Source organism: Lathamus discolor, chromosome W, assembly GCF_037157495.1.
Source record: "Lathamus discolor isolate bLatDis1 chromosome W, bLatDis1.hap1, whole genome shotgun sequence".
NCBI classification, from domain to species: Eukaryota; Metazoa; Chordata; class Aves; order Psittaciformes; family Psittacidae; genus Lathamus; species Lathamus discolor.
In genome coordinates this window covers 34,210,400-34,224,962 of record NC_088908.1, presented here as the reverse complement: position 1 = coordinate 34,224,962, position 14,563 = coordinate 34,210,400, and positions in this window count along the sequence as shown.

The following is a 14,563-nucleotide window of genomic DNA, read 5'->3' as shown; positions in this document are numbered from 1 at the left end:
CGGTATCTACTAGAGCCTTATATTCCTGTGGGACTGATGTGCCAGGCCCTCTGATCCACACAGTCTGGTAAACCTGCTTGTCCTTCTCCTCCACTTGGCTGGAGGCAGGGCCCCTCTATTCCCAGTCATAGTTTGCTGCACTTAATTCTTGTAAAATCAGATTAGAACTCATTACTATAGGATCAAGTGTAAGGTCAGCCCTCCCACTCTGTCTGGAAGAACCCCCATTTGTGGTTGTTTCTCCTTGCAATTCATGTACCTGTTTCTCCAGAATTAAGGTAGGTTTTCTATCCCATTTCATCATGTCCTCTCCATGGTCTCACAGGTAAAACCACAGGGTACCCCATGGAGTGTACCTTCTATATCCTCCCTCTTGAGCAGTAGGATGCCTACTGTTAATATCTGAGATGATGGTCTGTATAGTTGGGGAGTAGGATCTATCCTCATTGAATTGCTGGGACTATTTTTCACATAGTTCAGACAGTTTTTCCAGAGGTGAGACCTAAGTCCATAGGAGGGAAGATTTTCTTCATATTGCCAGATTTGGCAGGCTAGTTCATTCACCGTTGGTGCCTCTACATCTCACCAGTTCATTATTGCCAATGAGTTGGCATATGACAATTGTGCACTTTGAGACAAGGGGGGCACAAAATTGCAAAATGGAATATATAAACCTTTAGAGTCAGTTTTAAGTAATGTTAAGTTTGATGGCTTTGTAACAGTAGCAATGGAAAATTACTGAGGTGCATGATACATAGAAAGAAATAGAGTGCAGCTAGAGAACATACTGAGAATTCTTGTACAAGATAAATCGTTATAGTTGACAGAGTTTTAAGAAAAACAGTCTAGAAGAACAGGACACAGGGATAAGGAGTATCTGGGAATGGCAGGTGTCCAGGATGGTCTACAGTTAAACTAACTGGTAAGTAGGAGGATAGGAGGATTATTATGTCTCTGGTGCTAACGAACCAATTAAACTGGTATGAGCATCTACTGTGCGTGCTCCAAAGGCTGCCAGAAGTGATGAAGATTGTTGGAAGAAGTAAACGACCCTCAGAGACCACCACCACAATTCTGTATGCATGCAGGGAACTTTCTGGAAAATGACGTAATGCATGTATGCCCAGGGACTATATAAGGATGGCTTGTGTGGCAATTGGGGAGACACACATTAGGAGGAGCTATCCCCCTTGTCTCCCAGCACCACAATAAAGAATACCTGCTTGTCAGCTTGAAAACTTTGTTGGCAAGTTTGTTCCTGGAGTTTTCTCTGAATCACTTTGTACCAATTTCTGTCATGACTTGTGTGCATGGGACTCTTTATGGATCTGTGGGCAACTGTGCATTGTTTGGGTCAAACTAAAGCATCTCTAGTGCAGCTAATTCCCTCAGGTGCTGTATAAATCTCTCCATTGCCATCCACTTCCCTTGGTTTCATACAACATCTTCCTTGAAGGGCTATCATTCCCTCATAGCTGATAGGAGTCACCTTCGGAGGCTGAGGACTTGTCTCCCTTTTCCAATTGCCTTGTCAATGCCTGCTTCCCTAAAAAGTGATCCCAGCTTTTTGGCTTCCCTACCCTCTAAGTCGAGGCTATAAGCTCCATTATCCCAGCATCAGAGCAGCCAGGGGATAATGTGCTCACCTGGACAGTGGCTGAAATCTCATATGTCCCACAGCTCACTCAGGGACAGAGATCAAGGTTTTGCCTCTTCCTCCTGTTCTTGTGATGGTCCTGCTTCATCCTGTTTCACTAAACGAGCTGACCTTCGTATCCACTTGTTCTTCTGTATGAGGGCAACTGATAGAGGCATGGATCGGTTCTTTGGTTCAGCAGGAGTGCTTCCTACCAAGGTTGGAATGACTGCAATGTCTGTTGTCAGGGTTGGAGTGGCCGCAGCGCCTGTTTCTGTGGTTGGAGTATCTATGGCGTCTGTAGCTTTGCCATCAGATCCAGAGACCTTCTTTTCCCCTTGAGGGTACTGAACAGTGTTAAGCAGGGCTCTGTAGGCATAGGCCAGGCCCAAGCACGTTGCAGTGATTTGTGCCTCTCTGGAATTGCCAGGACAACAGCATACTCCATAAGTTGGCACTCCAAAGAGAAAAGGCAAAAGGTATAATTATCATTAGTTTCCATTACATGGTTTCTATACTGGGCATGACGTGCAGTGGCATGGAATACCCCTTTGGCCAGTTTGGCTCAGGTGTCCTGTCTCTGCTCCCTCCCAGCTTCTTGTGCCCCTCCTCACTGGCAGAGCATGACAGACTGAAAAGTCCTTGATCAGGACTTAGTAACCACTACTTAAACATCAACATTATTCTCAGACTAAAGCCAAAACACAGCACTGCACCAGCTACTAGGGAGAAAATTAGCTCTATCCCAGACAAAACAGGTACAAAGAAGCATTGTGGATCATTACATGCTATCATGGCTTGACTTCACGAACAAAGATTTGGGAAGGGCTTTACCCACGTTTACTACAAGCATGCGGATGACTAAAAAGGCCAATGTGGGATAGGCAAATCTGATTGCAAAAAACACAGTGAAAGATCTCCTTGGGTGGGGTGTGATTCTTTCTACGTTGACTTTTCTCCTCAAGACTAATTCTGCATGAGTTCTCAAAGGAGACAACGGTGTTATGGAGCGACCAATGTCTTGAACTGCCTGCATGCAGGGTTGGGTCTGTGACTTCCAGTGCATTTTATCACCTGCCGTTTCATCCCTCGCCTATCGCTACAGGGCTTTGCAAGTGTGGGTAAACCCTTCAGGCCTGTGCAGTGGATTTTTTAGGTGAGGCACAGCATGCATGGAACTGGCCCCACCCTTTACACCTGAAGTTTATCTGCCAGGGCCTAGCGAGATTGGATGGTGACAGCAAAGTCTTCAGGTCATAGGTTTGATTAGAGTATCCTTCTCTTAGATGGATGGCCTTACAGAGCTAAGTGAGCTCCATCTGCCCGGGTTTGAAGTTAGAGTTGTCCTTCTCCTAGGATGGTTGCCTGAAGGGTAGTGAGCCCATCCTGCCCATGGACAGACTTTGTCTGACCCTTCAGTTGAGACCTGTCTGGCATGGGAGACCCTACCAGAGGCATATGCCACCACCAGCATAGCTCCTAACCTCACAAGGGCATGCAAGCTCTTTCCCCATGACAAGGGGGTGTCCATGAAAGAGACATGCTATAATGGTATTCATGAAAGCAGAACTTTAAGAGAGTAAATTTGTAGGTGTCCCATTCTGTCCTGGGTTCAGCAGTAGCAGTAATTTTTCTTCTTCTTAATAGTTGGTGCAGCACTGTGTTTTCGACTTCAGCCTGAGAACAACACTGATAACACACCAATGCTTTTAGTTGTTGCTAAAGTAATGTTTACTCCAATCAAGGACTTTTCAGTCTCATGCTCTGCCAGGGAGGAGGGGCATAGGAAGCCAGAAGGAAGCAGAGACAGGACACCTGATCCAAACTAGCCACAGGGGTGTTCCATCCCACAGCACGTCATGTCCAGCATAGAAACTGGGGGGGGTTACCCGGAAGGCCCAGATTGCTGCTCGTGTCAGGCTGAGTATCTGTCAGTGGGTGGTGAGCAATTGTATTGGGCATCACTTGTGTTTATTATTTCTTTTCCTTTTCCTCTTTCAGTTTTATATTCTATCCCCTTGTGATTTCCCTTATCATTATTATTATTGGAGGTAGCAGTAGCAGTTTTGTTATACCTTAGTTACTGGACTCTTCTTATCTCAACCCGTGGGATTTGCATTCTTTTGATTCTCCTCCCCATCCATCCGGGGGGGGGTGTGTGTGTGGAGGAAGAATGGGGGTGAGTGAATGAGCGGCTGCGTGGTTCTGAGTTACCGGCTGGGCTTAAATCACAACAACTTGTTTATGTCTAAGTGGGGAAGGAGGTTACTAACCATTTCTTCCTGGTTTATGGGGATTTCAATCATCTCCCCACCTCTGTCATTCAGCTCAGGGAACTAAGTACCCTGACAATGGCTGGTTTCACTGTTAAAGACTGAGGAAAAGGCAGCACTAAGTACTTAAATCTTTTCCTCATCCTCAGCCACTGGGTTTCCCCTGCTATGCAGTACAGGATGGAGGTTCTCCTTGGCCCTCTTTTATTCCTAACATATATGTAAAAGTACTTTTAATTCTCTTTTATGTCAGTGGCCAGATTTAGTTCCATGTGTGCCTTTATAAAATCATAGAATAATAGAATAGTTAGGATTGGAATGGACCTTAAGATCATCTAGTTCCAACCTCCTTGCCATGAGCAGGGATGCATCACACTAGACCATGTTGCCCAAGGCTCTGTCCAACCTGGCCTCGAACACTGCCAGGGTATCCTGGGTTCAGCAGTAGCACTCATTTTTCTCCTTCTTAGTAGCTGGTGCAGTGCTGTGTTTTCTGACTTTCGGCCTGGGAACAGCGCTGATAACACTGATGGTTTTAGTTACTGCTCAGATGTTTAGTCTGACCAAGGACTTTGTGAGTCTCATGCTCTGCCAGGGAGGACGGGAAGCCGGGAGGAAGCAGAGACAGGACACCTGACCCAAACTAGCCAAAGAGGTATTTCATACCACAGCACGTCATGCCCAGGATGTAAACTGAGAGTTACCCAGAAGGGCTAGATCACGGCTGGGTCAGGCTGGGTATTATCGGTCAGTGAGTGGTGAGGTGTTGTATTCTCTTCCCTTGTTATTTCCCTTATCATTATTATTATTGGTGGTAGCAGTAGTGGTTTGTGTTATACCTTAGTTACTGGCCTGTTCTTATCTCAACCCGTGGGAGTTACATTCTTTCGATTCTCCTCCCCATCCCTCCGAGAGCAAGGGGGAGAAAGTGGGGGGACTGGACTGCATGGCTGACTTGCCGACAGGGTTTAAACCACAGAACAGGGATGGAACATTTATCAGTTCTGTGGGCAAACTTTTCCAGTACCTCACCACCCTCACAGTAAAGAACTTCCTCTTTAGATCTAACCTGAACTTCCCGTGATTAAGTTTGAACTCATTACCTTTTGTCCTATCACTACAGTGCCTGATGGAGACCCTTTCCAGCATCCTTGTAGTCTCCCTTCAGATACTGGAAGGCTACTATGAGATCTCCACACAGCCTTTTCTTCTCCAGGCTGAACAAATTCAACTTTCTCATCCTGTCTTTATATGGGAGGTGCTCCAGCTCCCTGATCCTCATGGCCTCCTCTGGACTTGTTCCAACAGCTCAATATCCTTCTTATGTTGAGGACATCAGAACTGCACACAATACTCCAAGCGAGGTCTCATGAGAGCAGAGTAGAGGGGCAGGATCACCTCCTTTAACCTGATGGTCACGCTCCTTTTGATGCAGTCCAGGATATGGTTGGCTTTCTGGGTTGCGAGCGCACACTGCCAGCTCATGTTCATTTTCTCATCAACCAACACCCCCAAGTCCTTCTCCACAGGGCTGCTCTGAATCTCTTCTCTGCCCAACCTGTAGCTGTGCCTGAGATTGCCCCGGCCCAGGTGTAGGACCTTGCACTTGGCTTGGTTGAACTTCATGAGGTTGGCATCAGCCCACCTCACAAGCGTGTTAAGGTCCCTCTGGATGGCATTCCTTCCTTCCAGAGTATCAACCGAACCATACAGCTTGGTGGTGTTGGCAAACTTCCTGAGGGCGTACTCAATCCCACTGTCCATGTTGCTGACAAAGATATTGAACAGGATCAGTACCAACACTGACCCGTGAGGGACGCCACTCGTTACCTGCTTCCAACTGGACATTGAGCCATTGACCACAACTCTTTGTTCGCAGTCATCCAGGCAATTCTTTATCCACCAAGTGGTCTATCCATCAAATTGATTTTTCCCCAGTTTAGAGACAAGGACATTATGCGGGACAATGTCAAACACTTTCCACATGTCCAGGTAGATAACCTCAGCAGCTCCGCCCCTGTCCATCAGTTCCGTATCCTCATCATAGAAGGCCAATAAATTGGTCAGACAGGATTTCCCCTTAGTGAATCCATGCTGGCTGTCACCAACCACCTTGTTCTTTTCTATGTGCCTTAGCATGCTTTCCAGGAGAATCTGCTCCAAGATTTTTCCAGGCACAGAGGTGAGACTGACTGGTCTCTAGTTCCCTGGATCATCCATTTTCCCCTTCTTGAAAATGGGGTTTATATTTCCCTTTTTCCAGTCATCGGGATCTTCACCTTACTGCCATGATTTTTCAAATATGATGGACAGTAGCTTAGCAACTTCATTCGTCAGCTCCTTCAGGACCCATGGATGGATTTCATCAGGTCCCATGGACTTGTTTCCATTCAGGTTCTCAAAATAATCTCAAACCTGATCCTCTCCTACAGTGGGCCTAAGGTCTTCATTCATGCCTTTCAAGACTTGGGCAGCTTGGTCACAGCACTTGCCCGTGAAGACCGATGCAAAGAAGTAATTGAGAACCTCAGCCTTCTCCAAATCCAGGGTAGCTAGTTCTCTCAATAGCTTCTGGCGAGGGCCCACATTATCCCTAGTCTGTCTTCTGTTTGTGACATACCTATAGAAGCCCTTCTTGTTATCTTTCACATCCCTTGCCAGATTCATTTCTAACTGAGTCATTGCTTTCCTTTGCCTTTCTGACTTTCTACATAACAACATCCTTATACTTTTCATGGGGTAACTGTCCCTTCTTCCACAGGTGACAAATTCTCTTTTTTTTATTCCGGAGTTCTAGCACTATCTCTCTGTTCAACCAGGCTGTTCTCTTCTCCAAAAGTTTGATTTTTGGCACATGGGGACTGCCTGCTCCTGCACCTTGAGAATTTTCTTCTTGAATAGTGTCCAGCCTTCCTGGATCCCTTTTTCCTTCAGTTAAAGCTTTTACAAGAAAACTTCCTACCCTGGAACAGCTCTTGGATTATTATCTGTTATTGCTTTTTCCTGTAGGCAGCAATGAAGTTGCAATAAGAAGTCCAAGGGCAATCAAGAGAGACTTCAGGACCTTGGGAGGGCTGGTTGAGGGATCAGGAACACAAGTAGTGTTCTCCTCTCTCCTCTACCTTTCCAGTTGCAGGGAATGATGGGGGATAAACAGGAAGAGCCAGCTGATCAATGCCTGGCTCTATGACTGATATCACCAGTATAATTTTTGGGTTTTTGATCACAGGTCAGTCCACATGACATGCCTGCTGGTGATAGATGGGGTACACCTGTCTCAAAGGGGGAAAGGGATCTTTGCGCAGGAGTTAGCAGGGCTCATTGAAAGAGCTTTAAACTAGATTTTAAGGGGGAAAGGGATAAAAACAGGCTCACTAGATAAGCCTGGGGGTGCTACACCAATGACTGAGGGAGGTTTTCTAGCAAGGTCCTTCAGTCTGCTCCATGATGTGCTGAGTACGCTGGAGCAAATCTGAAATGACCATGTACTAATACACACAGTGCCATCTCAGTGGATGTAAGGGATGGAAATCCAAGTGGTAGCTAAGACACAAGGGTTGTCAATGCACTAAAAATGATGGAAGCACCTGAGAACAGTCACATAGGAATTAGGGCTTCTCCCCCCCAAAATATGGCAGGATCAATAGCCCAGTGAAGTGCATCTACACCAATGTAAGCAGCATGGGCAACAAACAGGAGGAGTTGGAAGACATTACACAGATGGAAAACTATGATATAATTAGAATCATGGAAACATGGTGGAATGACTCACACAACTGGGATGCTGCAATGGATGGCTAAACACTCCTCAGAAGGGTTAGGCAAGGAAGGAGAGGCAGTGGGGTAGCTCTATATGATAGGAGGTGTTTCGATTGTCTAGAGCTTGATGATTGTGATGAAAGATTGTGGGTAAGAATCAGAGGGAAGGCCAACAAGACAGATATCATGGTGGGAGTCTGTTATAGACCACCCAACCAGGATGAAGACGCAGATAAAAGATTCTATAAGCAACTGGGAGAAGTCCCATGATTGCTAGTCCTTGTTCTCATGGGGGACTTGAGCTTACCAAATGTCTACTGGAAATTAATACAGTGGAGAGGAAACAGTCTAGGAAGGTTCTGGAGTGTGTGGATAATAACTTCCTGACACAGTTGGTGAGTGAGCCAACTAGGGAAGGCACCTGCTGGACATGTTTGCAAACAGAGAAGGACTTGTGGGTGATGTGGTGGTTGGAGACCATGTTGGGCACAGTGCTCATGAAATAACAGTTTTTATTTCTCTGAGAAGTTAGGAGGGTGGTTAGCAGAACTGTTGCATTGCACTTCTGGAGAGCAGACTTTGGCCTGTTTAGGGGCCTGGTTGACAGAGTCCTTTGGGAGGCAGTCCTGAAGAGCAAAGGAGTCCAGGAAGGCCTGGACATTCTCCAAGAAGGAAATCTTAAAGGAGTAGTAGCAGGCCACCTCCATGTGCTGAAAGGCAAGACGGTAGGGCAGAAGACCGGCCTGGTTGAACAGAGAGCTTTGGCTAGAACTCGGGGCACAAAAAAATAAAAAAGAAGTTTATGACCTTTGGAAGAAGAGACAGGCAACTAAGGATGACTACAATGATGTTGTGATGTTATGCAGGAAGGAAGTTAGAAGGGCCAAAGCCAAACTAGAACTTAATCTGGCTACTGCCCTAAAAGACAATAAAAAATGTTTCTATAAATACATTCGCAACAAAAGGAGGGCAAAAGAGAATGTCCATCCCTTATTGGATGCGGGGGGAAACACAATGACAAAGGATGAGGAAAAGGCTAAGGTACATAATGCTGCCTTTGCCTCAGTATTTAATAGTAAGACCAATTCTCAGGGTACCCAGCCCCCTGAACTGGAAGACAGAGATGGGGAGCAGGATGAAGCTCCCATAATCCAAGTGGAAATGGTCAGCAATCTGCTACACCACTTAGACACACACAGGTATATGGGGCCAGATGGGTTTCACCCAAAAGTACTGAGGGAGTTGGCAGAAGTGCTCACCAAGCCTCTTTCCATCAGTTAGCAGCAGCCCTGGCTGACTGTGGAGGTCCCAGTTGACTGGAGGTTAGCAAATGTGATGCCCATCTACAAGAAGGGCCATAAGGAAGACTGAGGGAACTACAGGCCTGCCATTCTGACCTTTGCATCAAGGAATGTTATGGAACAGATCACCTTCAATGCTGTCATGTGTCATGTACAGGACAACCAGGTGATCAGGCCCAGTCAGCATGGGTTTATAAAACTAAATTGTCTGATTAAGTAGCCTTAGTTAGCTTTGGATGATTCAGTTTGCCATATTTCTGTTCATTATGGCCTGTTTCCTCTGAAATTGGGTGGAGCTACCCTTACTGTGTTGTTGTTGGGGTTTGGTGGGGGATTTCTGTTAGTTATCTTTTTGCAAAAAACTGAACTGGCTTATGAGACTACCCAAAAGAAGCAGCAATTTTGACCATGTGCAAGAAAACAATAAGCTCTGAAAGGGAAGGGGCTTTTTATGCACTTTTGAAAAATACATACAACTTTACTGTCTCCCAACTCCACATAAGCAAAATGTTAAAGTAGTTGTAGCAGGATGTTTTCCTACATAAAAGTTGCCAGACTGAGACAAGCATCCTCTTTGATAACACGTAGTACAGTAAATGGAATCGATTCCCAGTGTAGTAACACAAACTGTGAGCAAAGCTAAACGAAAAGAAGTATTGGTCATATTTTCAGAATCTCTATGAAGGTTTGTGTCTCTGAGCCTCTTTATTACTGTGTCCTGGGTTCAGCAGTAGCAGTTATTTTTCTCCTTCTTAGTGGCTGGTACAACGCTGTGTTTTTGATTTTGGGCCTGGGAACAAGGCTGATAATTCTGATGTTTTTAGTTGCTGCTCAAATGTTTGGTCTGGCCAAGGACTTTCTGAGCCTCATGCTCTGCCAGGGAGGAGGGGAGGCTGGGAGGAAGCAGAGACAGGACACCTGACCCAAGCTAGCCAAAGAGGTATTCCATACTACAGCGCATCATGCCCAGGATGTAACGGAGAGTGACCCGGAAGGGCGGGTGGACTGCAGGGTTTCATGAGGTATTGGTCAGTGCTCGGCTGGGGGGAGTGAGGTGAGTTATCGGTCAGCTGGTGTTGAGGTGTTGTATTCTTTCCTCTTGTTATTTCCTTTATCATTATTATCATTGGTGGTAGCAGTAGTGATTTGTGTTATACCTTAGTGACTAAACTGTTCTTATCTCAACCCATGGGAGTTACATTATTTTCGATTCTCCTCTCTGTCCCTCCAGGAGCAGGGGGAGGGCAAGAAGGAGGGGAGTGAGTGGACGATCTTTGTGGCTGGGTTTAAACCACAACAGTTCTTTTTGGCACTCAAAGTGGGGCACGAAGGGTTGAGATAAGGACAGAGATGATTGGATTAATAGTCGTCACAATGCTGATTTATTGACTCTCAAAGTTGTTTCTCTTGATCTCACAGTTTCAGAATGTAGTACATTACTTAGAGCTGGCATTTGCTGTGACAGTGTTTATCAAGTGTGGGGCTTGGGCTAAGGTTCTTGTTTCACTGTACTTTATGGCAATGACTTGTAATACGGGCCGGCTCCGGCAGCAGCGCGGGATGGATGTGGCCGCGGACTTGTACCTGGCCGTCCCGCTGCTCTTCACCGCCCTGGCCCTTGTCCTCGCCTCTGTCATTGTGAGGCTGCGGGGGGCCCAGGGGGAGCGGCCCCGGGAGCCGGCGGCGGCCGAAGCGGCCCGGGAGAGCGGCCCCGGGGACCAGGCGGCGGCGGGAGTGGGGCAGGAGGCCGGGAGGAAGGCAGCTGCTGAGCAGCGAGAGGAGGCGGAGGAGCAGGCGAGCCCAGCGGAGAAGCCGAGTCCAGCGGCCAAGCCCAGCCCAGCGGCGACCGAGAGCATCCACCGGAAGCCGCCTGCCGAGCCCCAGGAGGATGCAGGAGTCCACGCAGCATTTCCCAGCAAGGCAGAGAAGGAAGATCTGCACTCAGGAAAAGAGAAGCTGGTGGTGGGAGAGCCGGCAAGCACAGCAGCTACACCAGCCCCAGGGACAAGTACAGCAGCATCATTTGACAGTTATGAAGGGTTTGAATGGCCTTTGGGCACCCTTGGGACCTGTCTGCTGATTGTGATGGGGATCAGCATGTTGGCACACACACAGACTGTGTTCTACCCACAATCATTTTGTCTGATCTCAAAAACTTAAGCAGAGTCGGGTTTGCATCTTGTCTGGGGTTAGACGATGATATGGGAGGAGCAGGCGATCTTCCCCAAGGCTGGACAGTCATGAGTGGCAGGGTGTGTGGGACAGTATGAGCGAGTATCTAGTCCACTGGGCCCCTCCAGTGCTTTGGAAGTGTCGGAGATGGAAGGCAGCTCTATGGAGTCCCCAGCAACAAGCTGCAGAAACTGCTGAAGGGAACAGTGAATTATTTTGAGCCTGGTGGTCCCATGGCACTTCAGGCCATCAGGGCAAATATGCAACATAGAGATGGACTCATGATCGAGGGGTGGACTTAGCAATGGACACTATTGCCCAAGTTATTCACGAGTGTGAACACCACACACAGCCTCTCCTGCACTGAGAGACTGTTACAAGAGATGGAGCCAGACATCATGGACCGAACGGACTCAGCAGCTTTATAGGGAGTGGTCCATGCACTAAGATAAGAGTGCACTGAGATAAGAGTGATGGTATATTGAAGATGTGGGATCTGAGCGTGACGTGAATGGTATGGAATAAGGGGTGGATACTGTCCTGGGTTCAGCAGTAGCAGTTATTTTTCTCCTTCTTAGTGGCTGGTGCAACGCTGTGTTTTTGATTTTTGGCCTGGGAACAGTGCTGATAATGCTGATGTTTTTAGTTGCTGCTCAAATGTTTGGTCTGGCCAAGGACTTTCTGAGCCTCATGCTCTGCCAGGGAGGAGGGGAGGCTGGGAGGAAGCAGAGACAGGACACCTGACCCAAGCTAGCCAAAGAGGTATTCCATACCACAGTGCGTCATGCCCAGGATGTAACAGAGAGTGACCTGGAAGGGTGGGTGGACTGCAGGGTTGGATGAGGTATTGGTCGGTGCTCAGCTGGGGGGAGTGGGGCGACTTATTGGTCGGCTGGTGTTGAGGTGTTGTATTCTTTCCTCTTGTTATTTGTGGAGAAGTGGCTAACAGAGAAAGGTCACGTTCCCATCAACGAGCTGAAATAGAATATTTGTTTAGAGAATGGTACAGACTTACTAGCACCAGATAATGAGGAACTGAGGGACATCTGGAGGGAAGCGCCATGCTCTGGCCAATTACAGACAAGGACACTAACTAATAAACAAGATAAGCACATAAAAATAGAGAATATAAGAGTACACAATTTAACTGTAAAAATAATGAGCTTACGCAATGCCTTATTTGTGCCAGAACCAATCAAGTGCCTAGTATTTGCATATTCACTGTTATATTAACCGAAGGCAGAAGCCCAATAAACGAATCGTGCTTATTGATCACAATGGTCGTGTTGATTCCTCCCTGCTGCAACAAATTGGCGCCCGAACTAGGGACCCTCTTGCTGTTGCTTGTCTGAGCGAAGAAGACAGCTGGAATAGGAGGGGAGTGGACCGATTGGAACAAGAACCCAGGTACCTTTAAAGGCTGGGAAGACAGCAGGGATCGGGAAAGCTCCGAAGAATGCAGCCTTCAGAAGGCAAAGAACACTTCGCTGCTGGCAGCGTCGGTTCCGAGAGCCTGAGCAAGATTTTACTTGGCTCGTCGCCCGCATTTCGTCTGCCTCCTGGTGAGCTGCACAGGCGCCAACGTCTTATGAGTTGAGAAAAAAATGAGTAATAATTGAGTAATAATGGATAGAGAGGCAGCATATGATTTATTTAAGTGCTTCTTAGAGAAGCGGCAAGTGGATAAGGAATTGGACTTAACGAAGGGATTAAAGGCTCTGTTAGAATATGCGAGAGAATTAGGTTGTTTCCGAGATCCTAACGATGTATTTGATCCACCCGAATGGAGTAAGTTTGGGGATGTGCTTTGGAACAGAGAGATTGATGATAACAAGCAAGCGAAAAAAAAAAAAAAGTGCTAAAGACTGGAGGACAGTTATTAATTGCCTACATAAGTATGCAGTACTTCAACTCTTCCGACATATCCTCTCTGTGAGAGGGACAGCGTATGATGAAGCTATGCTAAAAAGATTGTTGCTCTGGATTAAGGAGAAGGACTTAATCCAGGGGTTTCGAGAAGCCTTTGAGCTTGGGACTTGGGAAAAATTCGCTAAGGAAGAAGTCTCTGTTTTATGGATGTTTTCAGTCCTTAAGGTGAAGGGAGCAACCTTTAAAGAGACAGACGTAAATTTAATGTTGAAATGGTCGAAGACGCATTATCCAGAGACTGATGAGTCTATTGTATCTGAGGTCTCTTTGTGGAATGGTGCACGAGTTAAGTTGTGGGACGCAGCCACAAAAAGCAGTGACGCTGTGAAACATTTGTTAGTCATTTGGAGATCTATTTTAGAGACGTTAAAGTCAAAAAGTGAGATCGTGGAACCCAGTGTCCCCCCACCCCTGGCCACCCCTGAGCTTCTGCCAGTTGCCACCGCAGCTGCAAAGACTGAGGACAGAGATGAAGACAGTCTTTTTGACCCGGGCCCTATTGACCCCAAGAAGGAGCCTGTGCGTGCTCATCAGGCTGCTGTTGCTGCTCTGAGGTTCTGACGCCTGTTAATTCTGATGCTGACCTGGATGGGCCTTTTGACATGGAGCCGGAAAAGAAGCCTGATTTATATCCCCCAGATCCTCATGATAAATGGGCAGCTGTAAAGGGAGAAGCGAGATGGGTGGGGGATGCAGATGTATTGTGTGCTTTCCCTGTGATGTATGTGCTGGATCAAGACCCGTGGTGGGAAGGTCTCTCGTATGCCCTTATCAGGGGTATCAGGCGGACTGTGGCAGACCGTGGACTTGGGGTCCCATATACAACTCATTTGATACAATCTGTCTGTGATACTCATGTACTAGAAGTTGGCAAATATGTCTATGATTCTATTGATGCTTGGAAACCTTTATAGATATTGCTGAGCCCACCGGCTCTCCCTCCTCCTCGGTCCTTGCTTCCCTGGGTCCGGCTGAAAAGCCGCCCCCCGGGGACGCAGAATCTGGGGACGTGAGTAAGCTGGTGGAGGAGGGAAACCTGCAAATTGGCAACAAGGGCATGGGTATTGATCGTGAACGTATATGGAAAAAGGTAGCCGCACAGGCTGCCCAGGAGGGGGATCTTGAGGCTGCCGCTGATATGCTACAGGCATTCCCGGTGACCTATCAGCAGGGGCCTCAGGGTGGCCTTACAGCTAGTATCACACCGTTAGATGGGAAATTGCTGTTGCAGCTGTGAGCGACAGTGAGCGAATGTGGTATTCAGGGGGAGCCCGCTGAACAAATGTTGGATTATATCTGGGGGGGGGCTGTTACTCCCCAATGATGTCAAGAGTCTCACTCGCCTCATATTAACCCCACATCAGCAGTTGTTATTTAACGCATATTGGCAAGCATTTTGCTAAGAATCAGTGGCCGAACAACGCCACCCCGGGAATCCTTTATACGGGCTGACTATCCCCGAGCTGATGGGGTTGGGTCCTTTTCTACGTACA